The following is a 6,632-nucleotide window of genomic DNA, read 5'->3' as shown; positions in this document are numbered from 1 at the left end:
TAAAAGTTTGTCATAAGGACAGGGTCCTGAAGGAATTAACCCCCAAGCCGAGGTGCGAAACCCGTGCCGAAAGCCGAAGGGCACCTGGGTGAGGTGTGTAGAACGGTGACTCTGGGATACCGGGCTACCTCTCAGAGTACACAGCCTTATCCTTGCATGCGGGGCTCTACAAGGATGGATAAACCCCTTTCCCTAGCTTCTCGTGGGAACAACAATGGCAACACCAAACATAATTGTAGTAAGTGCGGTTCAAAACAACAGAACGCGCAGGGCTCCCAACAATAGGTCGGCCAACAATGCCGACCACTCTAGAGCTGGGGGAGTCAATCAAAATGGATTTAATGCGATGGATCGACGGAATCTCGGGCCCTTTAGGTGGACGGAGTGACTAAATCACGACTTGTTAGAGTGCCACGATGCGAGTGTGGTCCCTGAACGGGGTTACATGGCATAGCTGCATGCTCTGTGATGCGAAAAACACCCGGAGCTATCGCACTTTTCGCAGGAACGCCTGCGAAACCATGCCGAACTACTCCGAAAAAGGGGCCATTTAAGCGGAACGCCCACTCTACCACAGCTAGAACAAGCCGGCAACAGAAAGAGAGGCGACACTAAGACCAACCGCGGGCAGGCATCGAATAGAGGAAGAGCGATGCTTTATGACTCGGAGAAACATCAACACCAAGGTTTCTCTCAAGCCTAAAGATCTGTCTGAAATGGATGATGAGCTTCGTGGACATTTTTTCGAAGAATCTGACCTTTGAGCTATCAATTATTGTGTGTATAATGCAGCGAGAGCTTTGGTTGACGAGAAACGTAAAACAAAACCAACGGCTGATCATAAGACCAAAAGGCGAATGCATCAACTTGTCATAAATATAGGCTGGGCAAGACAGTACGCGTGTTGCATTCAGTGTGTGATGGACTACATCACATCTGGCAGGAATTTTACCGCCAATATTAGAAAGTTCGCGCGCGAACTCCGGACCCGTTATCACACACTTAACAAGTCAAAGCTGCTGACCATCAGGCAGCATATTGTTGAGAGAATACGTATACTATATGATGTTAAAAGAAGTCTAGAGCGGAGGGAGACGTGGCTCAGAGAAAATCAAAAGTTTCTCTCTGACCCATCTCGACTCTTCCAAGACCCTCCAGTTACTGTTAACCACCCGCCCAAACCAAAGGAGGTTGAAGTATTTTGGAGAAAAGTCTACGAAGTGCAGCATAGACTCATAACACCCGACCAAGAATGCCCACCCATCACTACCGAGGAGGTGAAAAAAGTATTAAGAGGGATGCAGAACTATTCCGCACCGGGACCAGATTGTATCAAAACCTTCTGGTGGAAGAAGTTTCCTTCAACTCATCAGCATTTGGCCCGTATTTTCACCTCATATTTAAAGACGGAAAACCCGATTCCAGAGTGGTTCGTTGAAAGGCGCACAATACTCCTGCCGAAAATAGGCGTAGCGGGATTTCGGGAGAACCTGCTCATCGATAGATGTGTCTGCAAAGATGCAGCATTCTACCAACGTGACCTATCGATGGCCTGGATTCATTATCGGAAAACTTTCGATTCGACTTCCCATAGACTTATCATCTGTTTTTTGGAAAGCTTAAAGGTTCATTCGCAAATCGTTAGGTGCATAGAGAGATTGATGCTGCTTTGAAAAATCAGATTTACTATCTTAACTGGAAAAAATCGTGTGACAACTAACCAGGTCACCTTTCAGAGAGGTGTCTTTCTGGGAGACACCATGAGCACACTCCTCTTTTGCCGCCTTACATTATTGCCACTATGTCTAGCACTTCGCCATTCCGACGGGTACTTGTGCGGCAAACCTGCATATCGAATATACAAGGTCACTCATGTATTTTACATGGACGATCTTAAGATCTATGCTAAAAACAAAGAGCAACTACATCTAGCTCTAGGGATTGTCGAACGATATACTAAGGAAATTGGAATGGAATTTGGGTTAGACAAATGCGCCAAGGTTTATTTGAAGCGAGGAAAACTTAAAGGCATCCCAGAAGATCCTGAGCTCGTTGATAGAAGCGCCATACGACACCTTTGCGCAAATTTGGTCTTCCGAACTATCGGCGAGAAACAAAGTATCTGCAACGAACATGCTTGCCGTCCCGGTAGTACTCTATACATTTGGAGTAGTTCCATGGACGAAAAACGAGCTCAGATCCCTTGATATCGGGACAAGAAAGGTTATGAACATGAACAAAAGCATGCATCTTAAGTCTTCTCTTCCGCTAATGTACATCGCACGCCATCAAGGTGGTCGCGGATTATTGAGTCTTGAATGTCTTCATAACAGGATTATTCTGGGTACAGCACATAGAGTCGCAAATGGAAGAAACCCTCTTCTTAAAATGTTCAAGAATCACGAAGAAGTGGGCAAAGGAGCGTTTCTGTACAAAGCAGAGGAGGAGGCTGCTGAAACACTCAGACAGTATTAGGGGTGAGCAAAATGCATCAAATCTTATCTGTCTCGAGTACTCACTCCTGAAAGCCCGGATTAATAAAGCACAAGAGAAAAACTTTCGTGAACAACTCCTCGATAAGAGGATGCACGGTATCTTCTACAGAAATGTGGAGGATCAGTCAATGTCGTGTGAGCTATGGTTTACTTTCGTTACATCGCCTGGATTGAAGTCTGGTACGGAGAGTTTCATTTTGCCATGCCAAGACGGTCTTATTTCCACCTTAAGATACCGTCGCCACATTTTGAGCCAAGACATTCCCGATGATAGCTGCAGGGCGTGCTGTGCACACCCCGAGCATTTAGCTCACATACTATGTAGTTGTTCAACTCATGCGCGAACGACCTCTATACAGAGGGACTATGCGGCACTAAGAGTGCTTTATTACGATCTTTGTCACTCTTACGGCATTAACCTTAATATCACTCCTCTAAACGCTTCTAGGGAAATCGATTCAATTGTCGAGAATGGGAAGTGGCGCATATACTGGAACTTTATATTCTCGACAATTGTTTTTGTTGCACAGTCGAGGCCGGACATGGTTCTTCTTGACTTCGAGAAGCGAACCGTGTTCGTTATCGAAGTTTCGGTAGCAGCTGACAAAAACATCATAGTCAAGGAGAATGAAAAGAAAGAGAGGTATACAGACCTTATAAGCGAGTTGCAACGATCGTACCCGGAATATTCTGTTATACTAATCGTCCTTATCATCGGTGCTCTTGGAGGTGCCAAGCTTTCACTTGTTAATTGTCTAAAAAGCATCCCTGTGTGCCAACAATATGCTAAAACACCTGCGGGAAAAATGCAGAAGGCGGTAGTCCTTGGGTCGCTCCGTGTTCTTAGGGTGCATGAGGCTTTTGATGAATCGTCTTATTGATTTCGTTACAGATTGAGTACAGCGGGTGCTAATCTGAAAAACTGTACCCGATCCCAGCGAAATCGCGGTAAAATTTTAGCCACAACTACGTCTCACGCCCGTGAGATAGGTGATTACAGTCTGTAACAGAATCAATACGATACAATTCTGCATTTTCCTCGCGAGTGTTTTAGCGTATTGTTCACACGCAGTAATGCTTTTCAGGTTACTAACCAGTGAAAGCTTGGCACCTCCAAGAGCGCCGATGATAAGGACGATTATTTTGACAGAATATGCCGGGCACAATCGTCGCAACTCCCTTATGAGGTCTCTATACCTCTGTTTCTTTTCATTTACCTTGGCTATGATGTTTTTGTTAGCTGGCGCCGAAAATTCAATAACGAACATGGTTCGCTTCTCGAAGTCAAGAAGAACCATGTCAGGCCTCGAGTGTGCAACAGAAACAATTGTCGAGAATATTATGTTCCAGTATATGCGGTACTTCTCATTCTCGACAATTGACTCAATTTCCCTAGAAGCATTTAGAGGAGCGATATTAAGGTTGATGCCGTAAGAGTGACAGAGATGGTAATAAAGCACTCTTGTTGTCGCAGTGTGCCTTTGGATGTAGGTTGTTCCCGCATGAGTTGGAGAACTACTATCGGCGAGAAAATTCGAGTCCTCTGGCTTTGACGTTGAATAAGTATGTGAAAAAAAATGGTAGGTCAATGAAAGAGGTATCATTTTAAAGGTGCGAATATTGTACGTTAATGAGCGAAAAAGTAATATTCCAAAAAATTATTTGTAGCTAACAGATCTGAAAATCTGATGGAAAGTAAGGAACTTTGATAGCTTTTAAAAACAGTGAACATTGAAGCATAGTTTTTTTATTGAAAAAATAATAGGAAATATCTGAAAAAATTCATGGTAGTACACTAAACATTTCCGAATAGATTGCCGTCGAAAAATTTGCAAAATATAAATAATTGTTCGTTTTTTGTTAATAAATATGCGACCGCACTATCTTCAGTCCTAATGAAGATAATGAAGTGATTTAAATTGGAGGTAGTTAGTTGAACTATGTGTAATAGTTTACAAATTGAAGGAAGTATGTGGTTCTTGTTGTCTTCGTACAAATTGCGATAATTGAAATCAGTTTTTTATATAGGAAAGCCAGTGCGAGATCCCAGCGTGGTGCCGTTTTTTCAGGGGATCGTCCTCGGTTTTCCTCAGCCCGACCTACACAACTTGTGCCTCTGAATCTCACTCTGGCCTTCAAACCCTTTCTTTGTGGTGAGGAAAACCGAGGTCGATCCCCTGAAAAAACGCCACCACCCTAGGCTCTCGCACTTGCTTTCCTATATAAAAAAATGACTTCAAATATCGCAATTTGTACGAAGACAACAAAAAGCACATACTTTCTTCAAATTGTAAATTATTACAGATATTTCAACTAACTACCTCCAATTTAAATCACTTCTTTATCTTCATTAGGACTGAAGATAGTGAGGTCGCATATTTATTCACAAAAAACGAACAATTATTTATATTTTGCAAATTTTTCGACAGTAATCTGTTCGCAAATGTTTAATGCACTACCATGAATTTTTTCAAATTTTTCCTAATATTTTTTCAATAAAAATCTATGCTTCAAAGTTCACTGTTTTTGAAAGCTATCAAATCTCCTTACCTTTCATCAGATTTTCAAATCTGTAAGCTACAAATAATTTTTTGGAATATTACTTTTTGGCTCATTAACGTACAACATTTGCACCTTTAAAATGATACCTCTTTTATTAACCTACCATTTTTTCTCCACATACTTATTAAACGTCAAAGCCAGAGGACTTGAATTTTCTCGCCGATAGTAGATAGAATGTATACCAAATGCGCGGGGTGTGCATGACATGCCCTGCAGCTATAATCGGGAATGTCTTAGCTCAAAATGTGGCGACGGTACGTTAAGGTGGAAATGACACCGTCTTGACATGCCAAAATGAAACCCTCCGTGCCAGACTTCAATCTGGGTGATTTAGGGAAATCAAAAGTAGATAAATAAGATGTGATGCATTTTGCTCACCCCTAATACTGAAGTTTGCCGCAAAAGTACCCGTCGGAATGGCAAAGTGCTAGAAATAGTGGCAATAATGTGAGGCAAAAGAGGAGTGGGCTTATGGTGACGCCCTAAAAGACACCTCTCTTAAAGGTGACCTTGTTAGTTGTCACGCAATTTTTTCCAGGTGAGATAGTAAATCTGGTTTTCCAAATCGGCATCAATGTCTCCATGCTCCTCACGATTTGCGGATGAACCTTTAAGCTTTCCAAAAGACAGATGATAAGTTTATGGGAGTTCGAACAGAAAACTTTCCGGTAATCAATCCAGGCCATCGATAGGTCACGCTGCATCTTTGCAGACACATCTATCGATGAGCAGGTTCTCCCGACGTTCTGCTACGCCTTTCTTTGAGCCTCGTTGTTCATATATTTCTTTCCACACAGGTTCAATTACCCGAACAATCCTATCATTTAGGATAGCTGTGAATATCTTATACAGTTTTTCGGACAAGTGATTGGCCTGTAATTCTTCGGGTCAGCTAAGTTGCCTATGTTCGGCACGAGTATTAGGCGTCCTTTCACCAAAAACTCCGAAATTGGTTCTTCCGACTTTAAATATGAGGTGAAAATACGGGCTAAATTCTGATGGGCTGAAGGAAACTTCTTCCACTAGAAGGTCTTGATTCCATCTGGTCCCGGGCCGTAGTAGTTCTTCATTCCTCTTAATACTTTTTCACCTCCTCAGTAGTGATGGGTGGGCATTCTTCATCACGTGTTATGAGGGCATTACACAGCTCCTTGAAGCTATTTATGTTTTCTAAGTCTTCGTCCAGTCCATGCTGCACTTCGTGGACTTCTTTCCAAGTGTCACCTCTCTCTCTCTCTCTCTCTGTTGCCGGCTTGTTCTCATTGCGGTAGAGTAGGCGTTCCGCTTACATAGCCTGCGCGTTCTATTGTTTTGAACCGCACTTACTACAACTATGTTTGGTGTTGTCATTGTTGTTGCCATAAGAAGCTAGGGAAAGGGGATCGTCCAACCTTGTAGAGCCCCGCATGCAAGGATAAGGTTGCGTACTCTGAGAAGTCGCCCGATATCCCAGAGTCACCGTTCTAGACACCTCATGCAGGTGCCATTCAGCTTTTGGCACGATTTTCACGCCTCCTATTTGGGGTTAATTCCTTCGGGACCACCCCCGGACAAGTGTCCGCGACTACCTATTCA

This window comes from Belonocnema kinseyi, chromosome 7 (assembly GCF_010883055.1).
Source record: "Belonocnema kinseyi isolate 2016_QV_RU_SX_M_011 chromosome 7, B_treatae_v1, whole genome shotgun sequence".
Classification (NCBI taxonomy): domain Eukaryota; kingdom Metazoa; phylum Arthropoda; class Insecta; order Hymenoptera; family Cynipidae; genus Belonocnema; species Belonocnema kinseyi.
Note: the sequence above shows the minus strand (reverse complement) of the source record.